The 27,827-nt window shown below is 35.0% G+C and overlaps 1 long non-coding RNA gene across 1 annotated transcript; it reads left to right on the top strand.

Annotated features, from left to right (window-relative positions):
* The first annotated feature begins 1,352 nt into the window (after positions 1-1,352).
* Positions 1,353-26,292, top strand: LOC108373245 (uncharacterized). Its single transcript, XR_001848943.1, has 3 exons — positions 1,353-1,375; positions 9,032-9,034; positions 26,222-26,292. It is a non-coding gene; the product is annotated as an uncharacterized LOC108373245 (long non-coding RNA).
* Positions 26,293-27,827: the final 1,535 nt, after the last annotated feature.

The raw sequence follows: 27,827 nt of genomic DNA, 5'->3' as shown, positions 1-27,827 counted from the left end.
CCGAGTTCAGCAAAGCACGCCAGTCGTTTCTCCTCTGTGCCAACTGACGCCAATTGGAAACGCCAAGTGAACCAAAATCGCTTAGGCGGTTACAGCGCCAAAAAAGAAGAAGAAGAAGCGTTCAGCGACATCTGCCTTTGAATTGCCAAAGCCTAAGTAAAAGGGCAATTTATTCCTTTTCTTACAAATGGCGGCGGTGGCGTCGCGTGAAGCCTACCACAGGTGCTGATTCTGAGATCGCGGGTACGAGTCCGCTTGGAGGTGGTTAACATTTTTTCAAATTAAATTAATGTAAGTGAATACATATAATTATTTCATTATAAATATACTACATTACAAATTTTTAAATCTAATTTCATTGCAGAAAAAAACATACATCTGAAAAAAATACTTGTGCTATACAAAAATTTCAATTTTTTTATATTTTTTTATTTAGGTTTGTATTGTAATTTTTAAATTTAATTAAAAAAATATACACACATATTTAAGTAGGTATATAAAATTAAAGTCAACAAAAAATTTAAAAAAAAATTCCCTGCGCCAGGACTTGAACCTGGGACCTCAGGAGTACTACGCCAGTGTTTTTCTCTATGGCTCATTGCGACTGGGTCACGGGCATGAATTGGCAGACTGTCTAATCAACTGGTATGACGCTACTAGTATTTTACTAGTAGGAGCTGACGCATAGCCTGACAATTGACATCTTGTACGACATGGCCATGTTAAAAATACCAGTCGCTAACACTGGAAAAGGATAGAACATGAACAAGTTGAGCTGAAACACAAACTGGTAGTATTCTAGTTCATAACTATTAGCTTTGCCTGCAGGGCACGTATGTATGTACCTTCATACAAACACACTTACGATGTTGAGGCTGTTGAGGTAAAGGACTTTCCAATTTCAAATAAATATCAGTGCACATGTAATGGAATTNGTGTTGTGCACTTACTCAGAATGTCCAGCTTACTTTCTAATGACTTCTTGGAATTATTCGCATCGTAATATTTAGGATTAAAAGTAGATACCAAAAGAAACCCAAGTATAAGTTTTGATGTTAGAAAAGGGCGCATATTTTAAACATTTAGAGGATGTACCGTCGCCGTCGCGGTTCGAAAACACACAGAGCTTAACTATAAGTAGATATGTATGTACGAGTAAGTATACCTTCTATAAAGATATATATTTTCCTTTGCTAAACACCGGTTATAGCCACAACCAGCGTCTTAAAATCCGCAAAACGACCGTCACTTAAACTTTTCCCCATTTTATGATTTTCTTTGAGAGGAGTCATCACTTAAACGTCTTTGCATGTAAACCCTTCAATATTGGTTGTTCAAATTAGATTACTATGTATATACATATGTATGTATGTATGTGTGTGGCGTAAATCCCCTGCGGGAAATGTATAAGTTAACTTGAAGTTGATTACGAAAAAACTAAAGGTCACTATTACCTGTATATTTTCTTTGAGGAAAGCTAACTATATTTCTATGCCGATGGCCGCAAAAGAGTCAAGGGTGGCTAACTCTGCATAAGATGTCAACTAACTTGTAACTAACTACTTTTGGACATAAAATAACAATAAGAAAACCAAATATATAATTTTTTTGGTTTTTTTTACTTTTTTTATTTTCTTTATTTTATTACATTTCATATTTGTTAACATATTCTGCTGTAGATGGTCCCATATTCGAACTCCGTCAGACATAAATTGAAAATCATAACATAAAATTTCGATCTTGCTTTTATTTGTCCTCAATTCGAAAAAGTATTTGTGAAGTGCAGAAATAAAGAGTATTCAAAGTAAAATTTGTATGAGGTTATTTAAATAGAAACTTCTTTAAAGTCAATCGCCCGATTACGTCTGCAATACTACTGCATTACTTGTCAACTAGTTTCAAGTTAGCTTTTTATAGTCAACTACAAGTTATATATTTTACAGAAATCCCGCCATAAGGCTTACTATAAGTGGTTTTTTTTAAGTCAATTTATAATTTTTTTTTCTGCAGGGCAGCTTAATAAACAAACGCGCTTATGTGCATTTAAAGTTGTATTTTAACGCCTAACTAAGTATTTGAGCTACTTGAGTATGCACATGAATTTACGACCTCGTTATAAACACACAAATACGTACAAACTTTTGACAGTACCGTAACCTTTTTTGGGGTTAAAACTAAAAATTATGCCAATGGTTATTCGCAGAATGGATTAAAACAATCCACACCTGCCGAAAGTAATTATTCTCTATGAAAGTTTATTTGAATGCTAGGTAGTTATGTATGTGAATATTTTGCACTCTGTTTCAATTTCTTAGCCATCTTTAGTTTTTGTTTAATTAATTGTCAAAGGGCAGTAAAATACCAGCCATAACCATAACTAGCACACGCTGCCGAATACGCTTTTACCGCAATGATTCACTAACTACGCCATATAAATTATACAACACTTAACAACTTAATTACGTGTAGGCCTGTGAGAGTTTGATGAAGGTCAGATTTTCGCTTCTTGATTAATAAAGGTCTAATAAAATGCAGAATTATTGACACAAATAAAATCCCATTTTATAGAGAATGAATATTTAAAGTTTACATAAGTAAGCTCAACTAAGTTTATTCATATTACTTAAATATTTCTCCATAAAGATTTTTATTGAGTAAAAAGTGGGTTTGGTAGATAACTTACTAAAGTGGCTCGTATTTTTATGCTGTGAGCTAGCATATTTCACATCACCGAAAGCATGCCCCTCAACATCCGTATGTATGTATGTATGCGCTTCAGGCGCATACAAGGAAGGGAAGACATGTTTATATGTTATACATGGTCTGATGTCATTGGAAAATTTCATTTGCCTGATATCCTGATCCTGGTTCTATCTATGAGTTTACCTATTTTTTTGAAGTAGGATATGTCTTACGTTTCAATATGGAGGCTATGTTGTAGTTGTAATTTTTAGAGCTTCACGAAAACGCTTACTGCACGAGAGCTAATGAAGCGATTTCAAAAAAAGGTTTGGCGTTTCAAAGATAAAGTTCCAAGCCAAGCGACAGATTCATTCTTGTAAGTAACCAATTCGCTTTCTGTTGTAGAAATAACGGAAAATATTGGCTTATTTCGGGGTCAATTTTGAGCCTTTAAAGTGCTCTAGTAACTTATAATTTGCAGATGTTACTTTGATATTCAGAATATAGGTTTTTTGGAGCAATAGAAACATTATCCTGTACAAATTTTATATAAATTTAACAAATATTGAGCATTTTACTTCAAAAAATTTTTGAAAAAATTTACAAATGTATTTTATTATTAAAATGCTCGAAAACCGCTTGAATGATTTTGTTTTTGTTTTCTTTAATCGAAAATTCAAGGTTTTTCCTTTCGTTTGGTATATGTATGTACGGTGATAACTCGTCCTGTATTATACGGAACCGTCCCCTTTTTTCGTCAATTGTTCCGGTAATTTATTTATTTCATACGAGACGCCAAATGTTCAGGATTTATTTAATGTCCCGTATTTGTCCCGACGATATGACGAAAAATTTAATAAGGCGACCCCTGAGTTCAGCAAAAAAAAATATAAAAAAAAATCGAAATTGCCTTCCAAAAATACTCTAGACTCAGGAATGTGCCGCAAATTCATTTTCTAATATCTACTATCAAATTTTCATACATAGATATTTATAAATCAAATATATAAGCACCGGTTATGTCTTTTAGTATTCACTCTTATCTAAATGAAAAGAACTATTTAGCAAATTTGATTTAAGAACTCAATTCATATGTCTTCTCCAACCAACTCTCAAGGGCAACCGCATCTAATTAATGACCAAACGACTTAACAGTAACGTATGTATACATATGTATGTACATCATTTAAAGACGTAAATATGCAAATACAAGCTTATGTTAGCAAATATGAGCTCATACTTACAAAAGCATAAATAAAGTACTTTATCATGTTGTAGAAACACAATCATTTACATATGTACCAGTATGTAAATACATACATACATATGCAAATTAATCCTTTTTTTTGAGTATTTTGAATTTGACAGCAAAACAAATAAAACATAAGGCTCAACACAAGCACACCACATGCCTTCCACTCCGTTGTATGTTTGTGCTATTAGCTAAGAAGGCTAGAGCCTCAAGAGAAATCATTGTAAGACGCACCCACACATTTCATATGCATGCTTTACACATGCACACACAGGGACATCATTATAGATTCTTTACCAAATCGGTCCCAAAGTGCTAAAATAATATGGACCCCTAGCTGACGCAGCGCTTGGTATGAGAGAAGTTCATTTGCTTTCACTGTTATAGTTAGTAGCTGTAGTTTTGTTTTTTTTTGTTGTTGTTATTGTGGTTAGTTTTCTATTTGCCATTTTTTCGCCTTCTTCTTTTCTTTGTAAAAACTTCAAATTGCTTTGCGGTCTGATGGTCGACCTGCCATTAGGCTAGTAGGCATTTGAGGCCTAGGCAGTGTCTTAAGTCCCTAAAGAGTATAAATCGACTGTGGTTGGTTTTACAGACAGACGCACCAAAAAAACGTATGAATGTACAAAGGCAATGCAAATGTTGGTCACGATAACTCAAATGTGGTAATACTGGTATGTTTATGCGTTTTTATTTCAAACATGTGTGCGTTTAGTTTGCATGTTTACACATGTAAATATGTGTGGACACTCGAATGTAATAAGGAAAGTTATAACTATAAAACAACTTGCCTATTTCATACATATGTACACATGTATGTATATACATATTGGTGGTAAAAATAATTCAAATTGGATAGTTTGTATGTTTCTATACATATACTTACATACATATCAAAATAGTTGTCTTTTATTTTCTCTTTGTCGAGCGAAAGCTGCACTTGTCATATGACAAAACGCGAATGTCCCAAGCGATTGTCGACAAATGGAATAAATAAAAATATATCAGAAAAGTTTTGGGTAAATCAACAGAATGGATTAAGGAAAATTTCGAAACTACTTATCATAAATAAATGCACTAATTAAGGCGTTAAAGTGGCACAGGAAGTTTTCCAAAATATACGTCAAATAATGGGAACTTTTCTCCACGCCCCACTGTGCTTCCATATAAAATGTAGGCAAAAATAGAATTATGGTAAAATTGGGGACGCTAAATTCAAAAATGCAATTTATTTTTGAATAACTTTCATATTTTCACTGTAAAGGCAGTTTGAAGTTCAAAATTTGGATTCTTGTGGTATATAGTTCGTTCCATTTTCAAAAGTGAGACGTCAAATGACAGGGCTTGTCCTTTAGATGTGCAATAAAGGTTTAATTTTTTGAAACGGGTTGCCACCTGCTACAAATTTTATTAAAATTATTTAATAAGTTAAGTGAACCAGATATTACAATATGGGTATCAACTGAAATGGTTTTTAAAATGCTTTATTTTTAAATGACACGTAGAGGGGTGGCCACATGTTTAAAAAATCAAATTCACTTTAATTAAGGAAATGAGGTAACAGAAATATGTATATGATCATAAAAAAGAAAAAAAAATAGACAAATTAAGCAAGAAATAAGTCAAGAGAAAAAACATAAATTTGTTAATTTAAGAGTCCAGTAATTTGAAAGGAATGTAATCAGAACAAATCACTGATTGACAATGTAATATTTGTAATAAAATAACAAATACGATATCTTAAGCCTTTGGTTTGACACAATTATTATTTCAGTTTAACTAAATTTTACTTTACAAATAGGTGGCAACCATCTTCGTAATATTTGCAAGCTAAAACCTCCTTCAACCTCTTTCGCCCGACTCCTATATGGTGATACCTATCTATTTGAATAACCTATTTCCTTTAACTCCAATGGAATTTGATTTCTTTAACATATGGCAACCCTCTATATGTAGTTAGGAAATAAATCCTTTTCATGCACACTTCGATTGATACCCATCTCTTAATAATTCGTTTAATTTATTAAAAAAATTTAATTTAATTTTTTAATAGGTGGCAACTCTTGGAAAAAAAATAAACAAGCTTATCGCAATCGCGTAATGCGTCCTCTCTCTTTTTAAATCCGAAAATGCATCTTGCTTTCTTCCTCAATTTATGATATCTGACCTACATAGCTTGCGTTGCGTCTGACCGCAGCGTGGCCTTGTAGACGGCCCGTTTTTTAACAGCGGTGGCACAACAGTCCCAGCGCACCTGTTGATCTTTCTAGGTCGCTGAATTCGCGACAGTACGTAATGAGCGAAAATATGGTCCAAATGCTCGCATATTTCGGAGGCGTACTCTCAGAGAGACGAGTTGCAAAGTTGCTATCTGTCTATCAATAGTACTAAAATTATCATCCGTTTTTGACAATTGGAGGACAAGGAACTGTATATAACATTTTTTTTAACTATGAAATTTGCTTATAAACCATCTTTCTTTAAAAAAAAAGTGGGTGAAAAGACTTAAATAGATGTTTCCGGAGCGCTAGACTAATGAGAATCAGTAGCATAAATGCATTAAACAAAATTCTCAACGGCAGTGTTGATCATCCGACTGACTCTCCGCCCAGAAACTGATTTCCAAAGTTCAGGCTATTCTACCAGCACTGGATTTTCAAGCCTAAGTAGTACGAAAACCCAAAAATAAGTAGGTTGGTAATAAAATACAAACTTACAGACATACATAAGTACGTACACACATACATACATATACATACATAGGTATGTATTTACTTTCAATTTATATTTTTTTCTTTTTCCCCCACAACCACTTTGGTTTAGCAGTTGCGGCGCAAATTGCTGTTGAAGCCGACGCTCATCCCCCCGATACGCCCTAACAAGGGGACATAGACGCAAAAAAGAACTGCTCAATTTAAATTGACAACAATTTGTAGAAAATCAATGTCATTCTCTACAAATTTGCAAGTACAATTTACACGTTCTTTTGTCGCTTGGCGATGTGGCAATATACACATACATATATAATGTATCGATAACAAAATATTTTTGCGAATGTGTTTGCATATATTATTTATTGTTTGTGTTTTTTTTTTTGTCATATGCTTCCACTTTGCTGCTAGCACACTTGTCTTGTTCTCTTTCTTGCTTTTTTTACACGTTTGCTCTGTTCTATGGCGCACAGCATTTAACCAGCGTTTGGACTATGCTGCTCTTTGTTGTCGGTTTTTTTTTTTCATTTTGTAGCTGCTATTGGCAATACAAGGCTATTGTTACATATCGTGGGTGTTTATTTTTTCGCTTCTCGCTTAATACTGCTGTCAAAATGGTTGTTACGCTTGTTTCTACACAGTTTCAATTTTCTATCACTTTTTCTTACATTACACAAGTAGCATTTTTTTTTGCTGTTGCTCTTGTTTGCCTGTCAGCGGTTTTTTCTTACAAAGCTGTCGTTAGTTAGTTAGTTCCTTTTTTAAAGCATTTAGCAAGTGACTATCTTTATTTGTAAGCAAAGTCGAGGCGGTCATGGCGTATACGTAACGTATCTTTGTACATATATGCAATGTGAGCAGTCAGTCACCCGCAAAGAGCAAAAAGCGCACAATGTACATACATACGTATGTACATACAAATGTTTGCACGTCTGCGAATCAGAGCTGATATGCCTGAAGCATATTTTAGATTTTGCTTGGCATTTTTTTTTTTTTCGTTTTTTGTTATCTCTATTCTACTTCTAAAGCTTTGTCGCACACAATGTAACCATATACACGCCGCTGTCTGCGTCTGCTGGCATATTTGCAAATCCATGTGTGACAAAGTCTTCTTAGCAAAAAAGATAAGCACAAAATAAAATTCGACAAATAAATAAAAATTTCAAAATAAAGTAAATACAAATACACTAGGCGTCACTAGAATGAGTTTTTCAAAACATCTGTTGCTCTGTTTGAAGCACAATTTTGTCTCAAAGCACTAGTTAGGGTGTCTACCAATTAAATTTTTTGTTAGGGGTATAAGTTCATACGACGCGCAACCGTAACTGAATAACCTATTAGGAAATTACCGTGCGTCCTACTAATCGGCCGCAAGAGCTGAAAGTTTTACTAGGGAGCAAAAGGTATATCTCCGAACAGATACTTAAGAGTACTCAATACTAAATATATTTGAACGATTCTGGTACAGCTAAGCTTATTCAAATTTAAAAAATGCTTTGAGTGTGGTGCCATAAATATCTAGTATGCAGTTAGCAAAGTTATGCCACCTTATCTACAACCAAATTCTGGTTTTTTAGTTAATATAAGTTTTAACTACTAAGAAAAGTACTCGATATTTCTTACACCTATTTTCTCCATAGCTTTATTTCTTCCTTGCTTCCATCACGCTTATTTTCTACGATTTACACTACGATTTTTTCTACGAAGTACTACTTAGAACTCCATTAAGGACGCAAGATGCACATCGCTTAAAGAAATGCCCTATAGTAGGGTGTCATTCCCTCGGCATTCGGTCAGCCAGCAGCGCCATTTTAATCAAACTACAGTGCCAGTTACTGTCGAAATTCGACCGTTTTTCTAGTTTTTAAGAGTTTTAGAGAGGTTTTCCAACTTAACACGTAGCTAGACTTATATGGTACGAAGTAACTTACCCGAAAATCTTCTGCTTTGAAACTAAAATGTGACTAAAATTTTTTATATTTTTGAAGGACTTCGGCAGGACTTGGAATTGACCCGATGCATATCGATAACTCGATGAATTTCAAAAACACTAAAATCCGATTACTCAACAAAATTCGATAATTCGACTCATTTCGAAAACTCTAAAGTTCGAAGACTCGATAAATTTCAATAACTCAAAAATATATATATCTTTGGATACCTTTAAAAGTTTTTAATTTTGACGCTCCATATTTTTCGAAAGCTATCGAACAATTTAGATAACTCGTTTCACTCTGTTATTACCATAAAATGCGATGAGCAGTGATAACTCGATAAACGTATATAAACCTTAACTTTCGATAAATCGATATATTTTGAAAATTCCATAAACTTCGATTCGATAACTAGACCAACTTAAGTAGATCAATAATTATCGACAACTCAGTAAGTTGAAAGAACTCGATGCATTACGATAACTCGATAAACTTCTTTAAGTCTATAAATAATGATGATTCAATAAATATCGATAACTTTAACTTTAAAATTTTCGATAATCCCATAAATTTTTAAAGCTCGATAACTATCCGTAAATTTCGACAACTCAATAAACATTGATCAATTTGAATAATTCGATACCTTGCGATAACTCGATTCATTTCGTTTTATTTAAGTTGTTCATTAAAAAGTGAAAAAAGATAATTTTCCTACCTCAAAGGTTCATTGTCAATGGAATTTCCTTTTCAATAAATTTTAATTTAGGTGACTGTCCAACAGCAGCGGTCCAAACTGACGAACGGTTGTAGTGCCAAATAGAAGAAGGAAGATTTGGCACAAATGAAAAGTAGTTGCAGAGAATGAATATGGAGCCTGCCCATAGAAACAGTTGAGGCATTCTTTACTAGTATTCTACCCAATCTTAAATAAGTGAATCAAAATAAGGACATCTTAATATGTAAATAGCTACACTGAAATATACTTGTTGCTAGCTTGATACACTTATTAACGCTCAAGATTCTGAATTTTTTTCGGAGAATAATAATTGTATTATTTGACTTTTTACACACAGTTCATAGCTATTACACTAACAACATCATCGGGATATTTACGATACTGTGTAAGTCTTGTGATTTTAAGATCTACTTACCACTTACTTACTTACTTACTTCTTTTTTAAGGTTAGTGTATTTTTAATAAAAAGTTAAAGGCAGTTGCAGTGCCACTTCTTATAGAAGCTATAGTAAATATTCTCAAGTTCCTTAAATTAGAAGTAACTATAATTCAAACCCCGCCAAAAGACGTACCAAGCAAAACTTAAGCAAAGCAGCAAAATGTTAACCCTTGCCAGCTAAAATAAAGTCTTAGCCAAGCGCAAAATAAAAATTTTAAAGGCGTTCAACAATTCAAAGTTTATGCACGCACACATGTCTACATATACTGCGACCTTTAAAATAAGTATTTGTGTACATACATTGAAGTATTTGTGTTTAAAATAAAATCAAATAAAGGATATGTATAAATAAACAAACAAATAATCTAAACGAATCAACAACAAAATTTTCAACATATCATTTTGTTAGCTTGTACGTAGCACTGGTGCCACATGGCAACTGTACGCTTGCAGCTGTGACCGGCTGGATCCTTACAGCAATGTCGCCCACAAACAGTTTATCTGCTTTGACAAATTTAGCATATTTTCGTTACAACCACTGTCCTTTTTAACCTAAAAAATTTATATATATGCACACATGCGCGCACATACGTACATACATACATACATATGGCTCAATCCATGTCAAATCGACCATTTTTGATTTGGATTATTTTTGGTCAGAACTTTTCTTTTATCGTATAACGAAATTCGGCCAAGGGAAAGATAATAAACTTTTTTTCGAAACTTTTGCTAAATTCTAAAATTTACAACTGCCGGGATTTTCCAAGTTTATTTTTTGAATATCTTAAAAAATATATTTAAAAAATTTAAAAAATTAAAAAAAAAAATTTCGAGATAAAAAATCGTTAAATCAAAAACTTATTAAAATCTTTGGCTATCTTTTTTTTTACAATACCTCCAACTGCTCTTAAAATACCGTGCTATTTTCATGAAGCGGTTTTTATTAGAGATATGAATTTTTGAACTTTGAAAAACATTTTTTTTGCAAACTCTAACTAAAGTTAGGTTGAACAATTTTTATTTAATTTAAATTTTTCAGTAGTTTAGAGTTTTCAGTAATTTTTTTTTCCAAAGTTCGAAAATTCAAGTCTTTAAAAAACCGTCTGCTAAATTCTGGGATCTTTTAAGATCAGTGAGAAGTACTACATAAAAAAAAAAAAATTGCCAAATATTTACTTATATAATATTATGCTTTTATAATTTTTTTATTTTCCAAATTTTGCAATTTTTTTATTTTCGGTTTGTTTTTAAGTATATTATTTTATATATTTAGCCCGAAATATCGCACTTAAAACGAGACCATAAACATTTTTGTAACCATATTGGTTTTTAATATTGGTTAATAATAAGCTTGCAAAATTCGGGAAATTGCAAAATTTTGAACTTTCTAATTTTTTTATTTTTATTCATCCAAAACAAAAAGTGGTCGATTCCCACCATTGCTCGGTTTGACATGGGTTGGCCCATATATATTTGTAGTACATTGTGCGCCTAGATTACACACTCATTCGTGGATATATTTAAGGCGCATTTCTTAATCTCATTTCGCAGTTGGCAGTAAGCTGCTGCTGCTGTTGGTGACGACGCACACAATGGCCACCAATTGTTTTTTTTGCTCTTTCAACATCCAACAATAGTTACTGCCGCCGTTTTTATTGCTATTGTAGCTCACTGATTTTACATATTATTTTTTCTCGATTTCTTTCTTCATTTTTTGTACATTTATTTATGTGAATATTTGATAAACCCGACGCACACGCTCCTGCAAACGTTAGTAAGTCGGTTTTGACTTTAAAAAATTTGTGCCCAGCCTGTGTGTGATTTCACATACATACATCCATACGTGTATACATACTTTGATTCAATATGTTGACAAACAAACGTTTTTATGTACACACATGTGTGCGCAGTACGTGTTTGCATATGTTTGTTTTTCTTTTCATTATTTTCTGTGTTTTTTTTTTCTTTTCGGACATTTCCGGTTTCCGTTTCTTAATATGACTTTTCATTGTTGACCATTTTCTCATTTTATTTATTTTACTTAGTTTTTGCTGTAAACCGTTATGTGCGTACATATATATTTATATTTGTCTGTACACTTCAGCTGCAGGCTTCTATTGTCGGCTGACCAACATCCTGAATTGCCTGTAAGTGTTGAGTGTGCTGAGATTTAGTATTTTATCGGTGCCCTGGGTTCTCTTTTATCATTGTATCGAAAAATTGTGTACATTTAAACTTTGTCAATTGAAATTTGTAGTCCGAGTATTCATAAGGATATGCATTAGGAATGTAAATCCCGAGATTTTCGGGATTTGTAATTTGCACTGTTGGCAACAATAGAAACTTCTTTTCTGGACCAGTATTGGCTATATTTCTTTTTTTTATTTAATAATTAATATTTTTTTATAAATGTTTAGCTCATTATACATATAAAACCGAGCGATAGTAAATTTTAAACACAAGTATCAATTTATTCGCGAAACCATGGGCCAAATATAGTAAAATGCGTTTTTAGTTTTTCACTCTGATGTCAGTAATTCAAAAATGATTATATGTTAAGGACTTATATAAACTCGATAACATCCTCGAATTTCGTCCTTCTAACTTTATCAGCTTAAAATATTACCTATTCGTTCTTGTGAATCCAAAAACTTGTAATTTTTTTAATTCTAAAGAAGTTTCCTCTTGCATTTGGTACCCATATTTTTATTCTACATTGCTTTGAATTTTTGGAATTAATCCTATCTTTGAAATAACAAAGTCGTTTAAAATAAATCCTGACGTCAGAGAGAACAAATAAAAAACTTTAAATAAAAAAGTAAATTTCAAACCTATTTATTTATTATTTCGCTAGCTTAGAAAGAAAAGTTGCTAAGTCCCATTTTAAAAATTTTACAGGAGAGGAAAAAATCTTTCTATAGCCATTTTCTTTAACTATTTCGCAAGACTTTGAATCAAACATTTTGCGCGTTTAAAGCAAAGCAAAACTCCATAAGAATCAGAAGGATTCGATATTTATTAAAAGATGTCGTATTATTTTGGCCTTATCGGATTTGTGGTGCTTCTTTTGGACTTAGCAAATTTTCCTTTTTTTGCTTCTGAAGAGGAAAAAATAAAACAAGTACCTTTACAATTTTCGAAACGATGCGAATTCAATTTCTCTAGCCTCCCATATCAAAATATGAGTTTTCATAAAAAGTGGACTTAGCAACTTTTCACTCTAAGCTAGCGATTTATTTTATGGTAGGAGAATATAGAAGCAATTGTTTCGATTTACATTGTTGAAAAATAATGAGTCTCTAATTCCCGGGACTAATCCCGGGATTGCGATAATGACATCCCGAAAATCCCGGGGGTGGAATGAGCTGAAAAATTAACATCCCTAATAAGTATACATATTTTCTTTACACAGCAACTAAAGGAAATTTGTATGTACCTCAACTAAAAGTCTATTCTGTTATTCGAAAATAGCAATATGTATATATGTTAGTAACTAATATGCTTTTGTATATACTGCCAATGACTTAAGTGCATATTCGGAAAAAAACAGTTGCGGTTCGTTTAACTTACTTGAATAGTAGGCTGCGTCACGATCCTAAAGGTGCTGGTAAACGATGAGAGTAACTCTCATGGGAATTTTCATGACCCAAGAAACACTGGAACAAAAATTTTCAAAAGTTTGAGAAAATCGTATATCTTAATTTGATTTTCAGCATTGTTTATAATTTGAAAATAAACATTTTCTCTAATTCTCAAACATTGTTTATCAATTAAAGAACGGTTTAAGAAACATTTGAGAAAAAATTGTTTAGCATTCCGTTCCGTTCAATCTGTGTCAACATAGCACAGACGTCGAAGTCCATCGGTAGTCTGCTACATCAGTCGCAAAATGGATCTTCGACCACGCTATTAAACTATGCAACTAATTTTTTAGATCAACGTATTTATCTTTGCTAAACTAACTGAATAAATAAACTATTAAATAAACTGTTAAACTGTATAAATAAAAATTCCTTTCTGATAAAAACTGTTTTACTCTTACATGTATCATTGGCAACACTATACAAATATTTCAATGAGAGTAACTGGATTTCATTTCGTTCCGCTCCACTCACGTTTGAGAAAAAGTTGAGAATTCAACATTTCATCAACGGTTATTTGAGATGCATTTGGCGTTCGAGATTTGAGAAAAGGATTGATTTTCAAATGCATCTCAATTTGATATTAAACAAAAATTTTTATTAGGGGGTGTTTACACGCACATTGATTCTCACTGGTATTTTGTTCTTAAGAGAATTTTTTCGGTGAGAAAATTCTCATTCGTTCTCATGTCTGTTTACGCGAGAAGCTCTCACGCGGTCATGTTTGAGAGAAAAATATGTAAAATATAATAAACCGAATAAATATTGTGGGGCTATATCGAGACCTTCGGGATTTTTGGGACTATTTTGGGGTTTACGAAACTACCTCGAGATTTCGGGGATTCTCGGCACTTTATAGGGATCCTCGAGACTTCTTCGTGATATTTTCCCGAGGTTTTCGGGGATAATTCGGGATTTCTGGGACTACTTTTGAACTCCTAGGACTACAACGTAACTTTTGGGATTTTCGGCACTATAGCGGGATCTTCGGGCCTAACTCGGAATATTTCGAGTTTTTGAGACTACGTCAGGGATTTTGTATTCTCGGCGCTATTTTGGGATCTTCGGAACTACTTCGAAACCTTTGGGACCATTTCGGAATTTTCATTTTTTTCATCTTCGGGACTAACTCGGAATATTTCGGGTTTTTTGAGACTACTTCAGGATTTTTTGCATGCCCGGTGCTATTTTGGGATCTTCGGAACTACTTCGGAATTTTTGGGACTATTTCGAGATTTTCAAGAGCACTGGGGACATTTTGAGACTTCGGCGATTTTTAGGGTCTACGGGACTATTTCCGGTTTTTCGAGACTACTTCGAGATTCGAAGGGTTCTGGGGCTACATCGGGATCTTCGGGAATACTTCAGGATTTCTCAAACTACTTAGAAATTTTTGAAACTACCCCGAAATTTTGGGCATCCAGGCCCCAGAATCCTAAAATCTCGAAGTGGTCTGCAGAGGCGCTGAAGATGTTAAGAATAGACAGAAAATGTGCGGCACCTGTTATGCGAATGCTCTCTAGAAGAAGAACAACATTCATGTGAGCACAATGTCTCGGGAATTGAACTGACATAGCTAAGGTGCTATCACAATGGCCCGTAATTATGCCCATAGATGTGCGAGTAGGATCACTGGCAGCCATTTAAACCTAACCTTACCGAACTTATGCTGCCATTACCAGCCAGCCAACAAGGAATGACGGAGATTCGTTCCAAAATATATCGCATATTTATAAACTAAAAGCTATCTTGTGGACTTTCAGATGAAATTTACGGTTAGATTCTTGCCATTCTGTTAACCGTAACATACATATGTACATGTGTATATTCGTAAAATTAGCGTGATTTGTAAAAAAAAAACCAGAACAAGTCAAATAAGGTTAGAAAAATCTACTCAAATCGAAAAATGAAACAGTCCCTCACATTTTCCGAATAGCACTTCTAAGTATTTGCCTACCTTTAGAGTCATTGGAAACTGTATAGAATTTTCCACATAGCAAATCTGTATATTTTCAATTACCGAAATTCTCTATCGGTTAATATGTTTGAGCGTAGTTATGTGTCATACATATCTACACAGACACACCTTAATCTGTAAATGCATTTATGCAAGTTTCCCTCATAAACGCATTGCCAACAGCCATACAACATCGAGCGTTCTTACCATCGAACCGAAAAATCATTTGCCACTCTGGCCACCCGCAGCAGTGTCGTCACCACAAAACAAACCCATTTACACTTGCAGCATTGTGGCCATCGGCTGCATGCATACATATGTATGTATGAATGTCCGTTGTGATTAAAAAGCGTGAACTATGTAGCTAGAACGCTAAAGCCAAATGCCACATCGAGAGCACGAACCAACCGAGTGGCTCGAAATCCCAACACCCATAATAAACGGGCAGCATGCTCTTCACACCGCCTGATTTTGCCAAGCTTCTAAAAGACTGAGTGCAATGCCTGAGCTGTGGGGTGTGCACATCAGGCAGGAGTGTGTCAATGTGCAACAACAAGAACATGTGCGAGGGTGTACCCGATCCATTAATAGTTGCAGTTTGTCAAAATGTCATTAACTGCCCAAACCAAAAGCCACTTTCTGCACTCTCTTTTCCGCCTAATTGTTCTGAGGCGAATTGAATTTGTGGCTAAATCCTACTTTTTTTAACCACAGTTGCCAACAAAGTAGCATTTTCGGGCTTAAAACTTTAGTGGGCCGAGAGGATGTTTAAGCGTTATGAGCACAAATAGGTACAGACAACAAAGTGCAGTTGATATGATTTGTATGTTTGTAATATTTAGTTCAGTCATATTTGATTCTTGATATTTGTACCAGGACCTGTAAGATCTCATTCAAAGGCCAAAGGGCAAATCTAATGATATTCCAGTTATCATATTAGAATGTATATTCACCAAAATTCTGGTGCTTGAAATATTTGCAAAAGGCCACCTACGCGAAAAGTGGTTCGACACAAAAATATTTCGGATAACGAAATTGAAGCTAGTTCGATTAAGGTAATTTTTTCAGATGGCAAGCACTATTCATCCTTGTCAAGATGGCACAACGCCGAAACCGGTTTGTCTCCAAACCAAATTTGACAAGGGATGACGGAAAATCATTCCAAAATACATCATATGGTTGTCCTCTACCTAACGGAGGCGCTGAGTACAACTTCAACGGTTGTTTTACAAATGATACTGAATTTCATTTCAATAGACTTGAGTTTGGGCAACCTGCGGCAAAGGCCAGCTGCCTTGCTGCTGGCGGTGGCAGGTGAATTCACATACATATAGTTACTTCGGGAATTGCTTAATAGGCAGGAGAAAAGTATGACATACGGGGCATATTACATGTAAATAATTCAAAAATGAATAGTTGGGTATTAGACAGCTATTTAAATAACCTAACCTATGCAGTATATCTTATGCTAGGGTTTCCTAAAAAAACGGTGTCGCAATATGACGCTCGACCTACTTATAGCGCTGGATAACGTCACTGAAACGTTGTCTGTGCGGATCCTCCCTAGAAAGTGTCGAACACTTCAAAATTGCTACTTTCACTGCACTTTGCACTAAACAATTTACGAGGGGGCTTTTGATAATACCGCCTACGAATCCATATCAAAGACACTGGTCCAACGAGGCATAGATCCATCCAATGTCGTGTGGATCAACACCAAGCTCCGTGAGCGTGATATCATCTGCTCCGTGAACATCAGAGTCATACGAGGGTACCCCCAAGGATGTGTTCTTTCTTCTCTACTCTGGACCCTCGTCGTGGATGGCCTCTGAACGAAACTGCAGGAAAGAGTTACAATGCTGTTGGTAATGCGGACGTCCTTGTAATTATTGTGAAAATTCGGAAGCACTGTATCAGACGTTACGGGTGCAGCTCTGTGCGTAGTATCAAACTGGTGTGCCAATAAGGTCCTCCCCATAAACCTGCAAAAGGCTGTTCTGGTACGGTTTACAAGAAGGTGCAAGCCGAACATTGGTCCAGTTACCCTTGGTTAAACAGAGCTTGTATACTCTGACAAAGTCAAATATCTCAGAGTTACCCTAGATAAGAGACTAAGTTGGAATTGCCATTCACACAAAACTCTTAGCAATCCAACCGATCCATGGGGGCCTGTCGAAAACTTCGCAGTGGGACATGGGGTCTAAACTCCAAACTAATAGAATGTCTATACCGAACTATAGTCCGTCCGATTATACCTTATGACTCTCTAGTCTGATGGCCAAAAACTCTGCAAAAAACTGTCGTTTCACGTCTGAACAAACTCCAAAGGATGGCTCTACTGTCGGTGACAGGAGCAATGAGAACGTATCAAACCGTGGCCTTAGAGTCCTAGCCTGGAAACCCCTTCACATTTTTGTCCAAGCAGCAGCAGTTTCGAGGAATTTGCAAATGCAAAATTCTGAATTCAAATTATTTAATAAGTTTAATGAATTACTAAAATATGGGTATCAATCGAAGGGGCTTTGAAATACTTGTATTTCTTAACTGTACTTAGCGGGGTTGCCACATGTTTAAAAAATCAAATTCCGCTAATCTATCAGTTAACTAAAATATGTATCGCGATGTAAGGCGAAGTAGAGTTAACAAAAATTAAGCTTAAAATTACTTTTGAAGAAGGCTGCCACCTGTTTGAATTGTCAAACTCAATTAACTAATACAAGAAGTATATGGAATATAAAAATACCGTAGTCAAGCGAAAGAATGTTAAGAAATCTTTAGTTGGTTTAAAACGTGTTTAAAAAGATACATTCAAATTATTCATTTACTTCGGAGGGTTGCCATTTGTTCAAATAATCTAATTCAAATTAGTTCATCAGTTTATTGAAATACATGTGTATCACAATGTCAGGCGAAAGAGATTTAAGAAGATTTTAGTATGGGAATACTTTTGAAAGGGAATTTCAAAAATGAGAGGTCATATTAAAGACCTTACCTGTAGATGTGTGGTAAAGATTATATTTTTTTTAATTAAGGACTTTTTTCATCGGTACAGGGTGATTTGAAATTTGATGAAATCAAATACCTGCACTGGCACTCGGATCTTTTATAACTCTGACTAACATCTGGAATATTTTTAAAGTTTTTGAAATCAAGTTTTGAGCGTTTTAACGCCATGCGGGTTCACTAGTTTACATATATTGCGCGCCGCTTGCTCCAAGAGACTAGACCAAGACATTCGCTCGTTTGCAGCTTCAACTACTAGTCCCTTGCTTCAGTGAGTCTATAAAGCGTATAAGTCTGGGAGGCATACGGATTAGTTATCGCATCTTGCACATGCGTTGCCTAAGCTGCAACCAATTATTTACATAGAATAAATTGTAGAAAACAACCAACCAGCCATGCTTGGTAAAAATTGGATAACCTGCAAATCACTGCGTACGCTATTAGCACTTTTGTGTGGCTTTTTTTTCTGCCTCCTTTGTATTATTTGTATTCTCTTTTTTGCGCGTTTCTCCCCTTTCGTATCGTTGCTACCGATGCTATCACAAACATGCGACAAGACATTTATGCAAAAATCTCAGCTGACAGATGATTATACGTTGCGTTACGTTGCAAAGCGACTACAATGTCACAAAGCGATAAAGCGATGGAGTAATAGAAGAGGCTTAGGGTTAAAGGGGTAGGGAATGGGAAAAAAATGCTGCAAGCACATACATACATACCTATGTACCTTCATATGTTTATATGTAGATGATAGCTGTAGTAGTTGCGTTATTGTGCGTCACAGAGCACAGCTTGCGAACGGACATGCAAAGGTAAAATATTGACTGCTTCCGGCGTTTCCTCCCTTGAGATGTTGCGCCAATTTGGTTTAGCCACATATTCGTACATATATGTATATGTATGTATGCGTAAGTATGTACGTCTTTATATTTGTTTGCGCTAACCCGTTTGGGGTTTTTGTTGTTTTTTTTTTTTTTTTTTTGAAAAAACATCGATGCTTTGTTAGTTGATTGTTTCATTGCTGTCGCCACTGCTGCGCAACTACTATTGTGTTACTTTTTCTTCATTGTTTTTATTGTGCTGTAATTTTGGGTCAATACAAGGGGTGTGTTTCATTCATTCTTGATGTGGAAAAAATGTGCGTTTGTTAAGGCTTCTCTATTCGATTGGTGCTTTTTATTTGTCAATGGTGCCACTCATTCAAACCGGACTGGTGAATGTCCATAGGCAGGCCCCACTGTATAAATATGTAATTGCCGGTGTGTGAATGTATGTATTTTGCACCTAAAGGCACACCAATAGACCAGTACGTGAATTTGACGTGATTGTGGCCAATATTGAAGTCCAAAGGTGGTTTTTTCTCTTTTTTATTTGCAAAGGTTTTGTTCATTTTGATTTAAAAAAAAATATTCCTTTATTTAGGCATCTGCAAGAGACCAACAACATTGTAATATTACATAGAAAGAATAGCTTTTGTCTGTGTTTTTAATTTTTATTCTTTAATTTTGTAAATATTGTACTGGTAATATTTTTTTCAGAGTTTATACTTACGTGTCCAAACAGCTACAGGTACGGCTGTAAATGAAAATTGTAAAGAAACCTTACAGAGAGTTATCGTAGGTTTTTTTGCTAGATTTAAATTGCTTTTGTTGTTGCCTATTCTTTGATTGGCAGCATCAATAGCGACCATGTTGGGCAAACAATGGCGTAAGAATTTATTCCGCACACTTTTTCTAAAGGAATTCATGATAAGGCAGCAATTTTTCTACAGCTGGCCGCTGGCCTGCATAGCTTTTAGTTCCCTGTTCGGCTTACTGAAAATTGACGTCATCCAAATTACGAATTCGGGGAAACACAATACTATAAATGAGAAGAATTTTACGATTAATTAGTGTATTTTTATGCATATGTACATATATATATATATTACTAAATTGCTGCACGAGTCTACTTAAAGCTGATTTCAAGACAACTACTCTCAATGAACAAATCAACTGAAGAGCACACAGCGAAGCCAAAAAAAAGATAAAAACCGGCGTGACATATTTCTAATTAAGCATTGCTGCTTAAAAAAGCAGTATTTTGGGAGAAGCCAATAAAGGCCATGGACAGTAACAGCAAGGAAAATCAAATCAATGACACTCTGTATGTAATGCCCCATTTACATAATGCCAGTAGCATTCGAGTTCAGTGAGTTTACGTTAAGACAGTTCAGTTACTCGCATAATGTAAACAAGTACTAGCATAAATTGGCTTCTGAATAACTGGAATAATTTAGTGAAGCGCAGAACTGTTACGCTACTGCCATGATGTGAATGGGGCATAAGGTTCTTATGAAATAGTATTTTAACTTTTTAAGAGCTGTCAGTTTTGCTACTCTTCTTTGCGTTCTCGCGCACTTTATCGTACAAAACGCTATCTACCTCACAAGTGCTCTAAAGCTTCGCAAAATTTGACTAAAAGAAATACATTTTCTTCTCCTGTATTTAGCATTTTTTATGAAAGCAAGCAATTAAAAAAAATAAGATAAGTTTTTATTACCGGTTAAGAAAATAAATAAACTTTTTTCCATTTCTGTATTTTCCAAATATCTCAACACCTGCGCCACCTATCGGTACAAAATGTTGTGGAGTTATTCCATAAGTAACACACATTCCAAATATTAACCACATTGGACCATAAATACGGGTTTTTCAAATATGTTGACACCTGCGCCAACTAGCGGATTCATTCCTTTTTCCATAATGCATTGTCATCGGGTTCTGAGCTAAATTTGAAGTCTCTATCTCATCCGGAAATTTAATACAAATTAATTTCAAGATTTTATTGCACACACTACCTAACTACTCCGATTATCTCATTTGAGCAAAATGAGTAAAATAAAGCTTTTACAGCAGGCACTGATTGACAAAATTGTATTTACAACTAAATATAAATATAGTAAATCATCAAGTTTTACCTATGTACATACTTAAATATTTTGGATGTCACTATATACAGAGTATTTACATACTTTAATTATGCTAAACATTTTCAAAAAAAATTGTTAACTTATCTTCACGAGCAAACACTAAGCTTTGTTTCTTTTACCTAAAGTTCTTGGAATTTTTGGGTCCCTTAAGAATATTTTGAAATAAATATTATTTACTATTTAGGACTTCACTAAAATTTTTTATACCAAAGTAGTATAAAAAAGTTCCCGAAAATTGCGAATTAGTTAATCCTGCAAATTCCGAAACCACGAAAAGTCCCAAAAAGTCCCGGCAACCCCTAGATGCTAGACGCTAAACGCTATGTGCAATAGTACATAATCCCAAAATGTGCAGCAAATCACAAGACAGTTCCGAAAAGTCCATAATAATCCCGCAAACTTTTTGGAAAAAGACTAGACACTGTATGTAATAAGTAAGCGCTAATTAGTCCAATACAATAATAATCCCGAGTTAGTCCCAAAAATTACAAATTGGTTGAAAATAACGAATTTGTCCCATAAAGTCCCGAAAAATTCTGGAAGCCTACTGCAAAAATGCTAGACACTACATACTAAAACAATCACGAATTAGTCCATGAAATCTTAAACTATTCTCAAAAAAGCTCGGAAACATACTGAAAAATGCTACAAATGTTCAAAAATACCAAATAAAAAATTCCGGACAAATACCGCATACTCGTAGTAACTGAAAAATCTCGGAACGCATAAATTCATAACAAAACCTTAAGATACCAAACTAAAATCGTTAAGGGACTGAACAAAGTGCTGGAAAAGTCTCAAAATATCTTGAAAAATTCCGAATAAAGTTAAATAAATTTACTGATTTTTTACTATGGAAGTGATTCTCACAAACGGCCATTTAAGAACTCTCCATTCGTATGTACATCTGCCCTTCGCAAAAACAAAAATAACTAACAAACACCGAAGAGATCATAGTTAGTTCCATCATCTGCTGTTAATGGCATCAAATGATTTAAATAGTTCGCTTTGTGGTAAACAAATAAATCTTCAAACCATTTTCTTTTTTTTTCCATACTGCCAAAGTCCAAAAGCACTTTACACATTTGCTTGCCATAAAAATCACTCATACGCCCAGTAGTTTTATTGAGCGCGTAATTTTTCAACTACAAAGTAGAGGCGCACGAAAGCACACCCACACGCACACACAAACACACACACACACACACATGGCATATCATAAACAAACAGGCAACCAACGTAACGCAAACAGTAGATAAAATAACTCCCAACAAACTGGCACAGGCACACGTACAAGCACATGGAACATACAAACCACATACATATTTAGTTAAAATATGATGAAGTTGTCGGAAATTGTTGTTTTTGTTTTCTCTACGTTTTTTGTTGTTTCACGTTTTTCGGCGGTGCCATCATAACTAACTGCATACATTTTGGCGCTTTGGAGAAAAACGTGTGTTCATTGCATTTTCACGAGTTTTTGAAATTTTACTAAGCCACCCAAAGAGAATAAATTAGACAGGCTACTCGCATCACAAGTTCTCTTGGGTGTCATAGTGGCCAACTAAGGTAGACACGAAAGATTTCCCCGAAACTATCCCTAAATGTTCTTACGCCTTCTCGATCTGAATTTAAACAGCCCTTCCTTTCAGAAAGTGTCTACACCACCGAAGCTCTTGAAGCAATCATTCCCCCAAAATTTGTAGCGAATTATTCGTATTCGATGGCATTCGCATAAGAAACGCCTAAGTGATTTTACCTCTACCTCGCTTTCACAACTTATGGCCAAAAGTGCTTCGTTGGCATTGGGGTGAAATGATTGATGGTCAGGGTAATCGCGATTCGTTACATTCGTCCAATTTACCTGACAATTACCGATATCCAGTATAGATCGACTGTGAGTTGATTAAGAGTTTGTAGGGATCTTTGGAATGCCTATTGATTTAATCAATTCCTACATGTGGGCCTCATAGCAATTTCATTTACTGTTTCTGTTCTCCCTCTTCCATTAGTCTTTTCTGAATAGTCCCCCATATTTTCCAGTTGGGTATTATTGGAGGAGCTCGTAAGACCCACAACTTTTGCCACAATCTGATCTACCGAGGAACTTGTGAACGGACGAGACACCAACCTGCTACAATTGTCCCAGGTCAGCTTGTGTGCATTCCTACAAGAATCCTTTCCTCTACACACATCTCCTCAAGTGAAGATTGAGTGGAACGATGTGGCTGGAGCGCCTTTTAGGGAAAAGTGACTGCGGTTAATGAAGTTTCTCGAGGAAATAGCGTCGGTGCGGGAGTAAGCATCTACAAGCATGCCCAAAGGCAGGAAATACCTAAGTGAGTTCAGGTGAGATAAGTTTATATAACTTACGGTGACTAGAGCTCAGATAAGATGAGTTGAGTTGAGAAAATATTAGTTGGGATGAGTCGAATTGAGGTGAGTTGTGGTGAGGTTGGGATGAATTGAGTTCAGATCAAGTGAGTTGAGTTAAGGTGAATTGAGGTAAAATGTGTGGAACAACATAACATAACATAACTTAACATAACATGGCATAACATAGCATAACGTAACATAATATAACATAACGAAACTTAGCAGAACATAACTTAACTTAACATAACATAGCATAACATATCTCATTCTTCAGTTTTATCTTTTTCTTTCTCTCTATAACTGTCTTTGTCTCTATCGTTTTTTTTTCATTTTCATTTTTATCTTTATATTTATCTTCTCATTTTTATCTTTATCATTTCCTTCAACTTTATCCTAATGTTTTATTTATTTTTCACTCCCATATTTTCATTATATTTAGTAGTTCTTTATGTTTCTTTACTTTTATTTAATCTTTGCCTTTATCACTTTCTTCTTGTAGCTAACCAACTTTACCTCCTTCCTTGTATGAATGTTAATCTAAATAAATCTTATTCCTGCTTAGAACGTTTTTTTTAAATTAGTGTCAATATTAAAGCATACATTTAAGGATCATTTCCTCCTAACGTACATATATGGCATTTGTATTAATTTCAGTTTTGAATTGATTTTTCTCGCTTTTTTTAAGCTAATTGGAAATTTGGGTAATTTTCTGCACATCAGCTTCAAAATAGGGACACAAAGTGATATTTTCTGAGCAGGTCTTAGGAATAGTAAAAAAAAAACCAAGCGTGAAAAAGTTTAGTTAAAAAATATTCCAACTGGGTCATTTAAAAAGTTGCAGTTTATTTTATTGCGTCAACTTTTGTTTCAGCTATTTTGGCAAATGCCGCACATGCACGCCTTGGACATGTACTTTCAAAAATACAATACTATAAAGTCACGTTAGCATATTGCATAGGATAAAAGTAAGTACATACGTATGTATGTATGCATGTATGTATGTACATATATATGTTGCAATTTGCTACTGCAATATGCTGCAACCGTATTGTGTAGCCACATCGAGTGGAGTCTCAATGGTTTTGACACACTAACACATATACTGACAAATGAATTTTGATCGTAGATTTTTATTTTCTTTTTTTTTTTTGCCTGCTACTGCAGGCCGCTACGGCAGCCAAAAAGCGACTTCAACAATCAGCTAGTCTCCAGCGTTGGAACCTCAAAAATAAACAACAAAAAAATTGTGCCACAAAACGACAATCGACCGCGCCACTGTTAACCGCCGGTTGTTAGTCGCTGGAATTTTTACAGCTTTTGTTATTTGTCTGCGGCGCGTATTGTCTGTCGTGCGAACAAAAACTTTTCACATTTTGAACATTTTCTCGCTGACGTTAGGATGCTTTGCGAAAACGCGCAATATTTATTGCATTTCGCTGCAGTTTGTTGGGAGAAAAAAAATTTCGGCTTTTGTTATATATATAGTACCTATATGTATGTGTGAATGTGCCTGTTAGAGTTTGTGTACCTCGGAGAGCATACACATGATTTGCTATGCGACCGCGTGTAGCTAAGTTTACCTGAAATTTTGTGAAGAAATATGCGTGTAGCAGTATAAAAAATAAACAAACAAGTAATTTTTAGCAAAAAAAAAACCGACTTCAACTCCCATATAAAAAAAAAAAAAATTATATATATATCTCATGATCCACTGATCGGATCTCAACCAGATTAGTATGGGACCACCTCTGAGACACTACCTTTCCGATGCAAAATTATTAAGAATTATCGAAATCGGTTGACGTGGTCCAAAGTTATGCGGTAACATACATAAAAAAAAAAAAAAAGATTCCGACGAACTGATAACCTCCTCCTTTTTTGGAAGTCGGTTAAAAAGTAATAGAATAACTAAGGCAGGAGCTATTAAAAGCAGGCAAATACTCAAATTGCCAGGATTTATCTCACAATTTAAGAACAGCTTAAATGTTTGGCACATCATGTAAACAGTTAACTGTAAGGTACTTGTTTGTTTCTATGTAATATTAAATATTTTTTGCTGACCAAAATTTAACTGACAAAAGCAAAATTTCGACGAGTCAAAAAAGGTCAAAAATAAAGGTAATAGGTAAAATAAAAGCACTGCAGCGAGTATTAACAAGCTTAGAGTTACAACCGCAAGCCCGTCAAAGTATTAAAATCCCCAAAATAATACACAACCAAAGTAAGCCAATAACACAAAAGCTCTGTAAAAAAATTGAAAATCAAGCGGCTTACTGGAAAAAAAAACACATGGAAACAAATTTAAAATGAAGCAAAGGCGCACAGTGTATTGTTACCTTTTAAGCTGCAGTCAAAAATATATGGAATAAGAGCTTCGATTTCGTTGAAACTCGCTAAAGGCCGCAATAAGACTCACGGCGCTTGATAGAAATTTTTGTGTTGGGCAATGCGAAGCGAAATTGAAATTTTAAGTAAAATTTTTGGTTTAGTTTGAAGCGCCTGAAGAGCAGAACAAGGGTTATTGACTTGGTTTTTCCAAACCCGTTTTCACCGTTTTTTTTTTTTTTGATATCTATAGGTTTTTTTGGAATCTTGATTTTTCGAATATCGAATAAATCGGATTTTTTGTCAAACAAACCGGTTTTTTTTTTCATTTCATAAAACTCTTGAGCTCCATTAGAGTTTTGAGTGTTTCGAAGTTTTCAAGGTTTTTTTTTTGTTTAAGGTCAACAAATTAAGTTACATATATCTTAGCTTATTTGGGGATGAAGAGCATATCGACACCTGAGTGAAAAATCGACCTATCTCGGCAGCCAGTTCGAAAAAGCCTTATCTCGGAAAACTTTTCAAGAACGCCCTATTTCAGAATTTGATTGAAGAACGCCCTATCCTAGAACTCGGTTCCAAAACGCTAGTTCGAGATTGTAACCTTTAAACAACCAGAACTACCAACCTTTTAATAAACCACTTTCCAATTTCCAGAAAGTTCAAAAAGTCAGATTGAAGGCTGGAAAAATTATTTTGTGCAGCAATAACTACTTCGGTTGGAGATCGGCTCTTTCGATAGGATGCCACACATGGTGTATATTTTATGAATAATTTTTTTTTTTTTTAATAAATTTTTCCAGAGATATATTCTTTAAGTTTAGAATAATTTACATGTCAGATTATTGTCAATAACTTCAGGGAAAACATTTTGAAGCGATTACCTCTGCTGGAACATCTAAATTCGACTAACGAAAACGGGTGTCTTCTCCTACACAGATCATGTAAAGGCAGTGAGAATCATCATCGAGCAGTTTGCTGAATTCAGAGCTGATCTGCATGTGCTGTTTTTCGATTTCGAAAAGGCTTGGTGTTCATAGAGAGTGCATTTGGGTAGCCCTGCATTGTAGAGGAAACCTGGAAAAAATCCTCGCTGATATTAAATCTACAGCCGACAGAGCTAGGTATCGTGTACGGTTGAAAGGAAAGCTATTTGAGGTCTTCGAAATTCACAGCGGGGTCCGGCAGAGTGAGAGTATACTTATTTTCTTTTTTTTGTTGATTGGGGAAATGTTGGATGCCGCCATGAGGCCATCCCCTGACGACATATGTATGTCTTCTTCTTCTTCTTACTTCTAATTTTTCTAAAATGTGCAACGCGCTTCACAGAAAGCTAAGGCAATAGGCCTGCGAATCAACTATAATAAGACCAAGGTCCCAAGTATGCCAGCGACGTCTTGCGATGACCTGTTAGTCTCCGACCAAACTCTTGGGACCGTACAAATTTTACATACATTGGCTGCGAAATTGCTCCCGGCGGCGGCACTGTTGAAGAGATTGACAACTGATTTGGTATGATCTACTCTTTATGGCGAATCTGAGAACCAACCTCAAATGAATAGTTGCTCAGGAACGCTAGATTGGAGCCCCTTAACCTCTGAATTCGGAGATAAAAATGGAAGTGAATGGGCCAAACTTTGCGCAAATAAGACTGCAGTACTGCAAAGAAGGATTTTAAATGGAATCCCTAAACTAGAGACAAGGAAACACGACTTAAGCAGGAAGCAGCTCAAAGCGATTGCCAGAGACAGAATCAGATGGCGTGCGGGCGTAGTAGATAACCTATTTCCTACTTGT

The sequence above is a fragment of the Rhagoletis zephyria genome, unplaced genomic scaffold (assembly GCF_001687245.7).
Source record: "Rhagoletis zephyria isolate East Lansing unplaced genomic scaffold, Rhagoletis_zephyria_1.1 Rzeph_scaffold_06507, whole genome shotgun sequence".
NCBI classification, from domain to species: Eukaryota; Metazoa; Arthropoda; class Insecta; order Diptera; family Tephritidae; genus Rhagoletis; species Rhagoletis zephyria.
The sequence above is the reverse complement of the archived record's forward strand: the minus strand, read 5'-3'. Positions and strand labels throughout refer to the sequence as shown.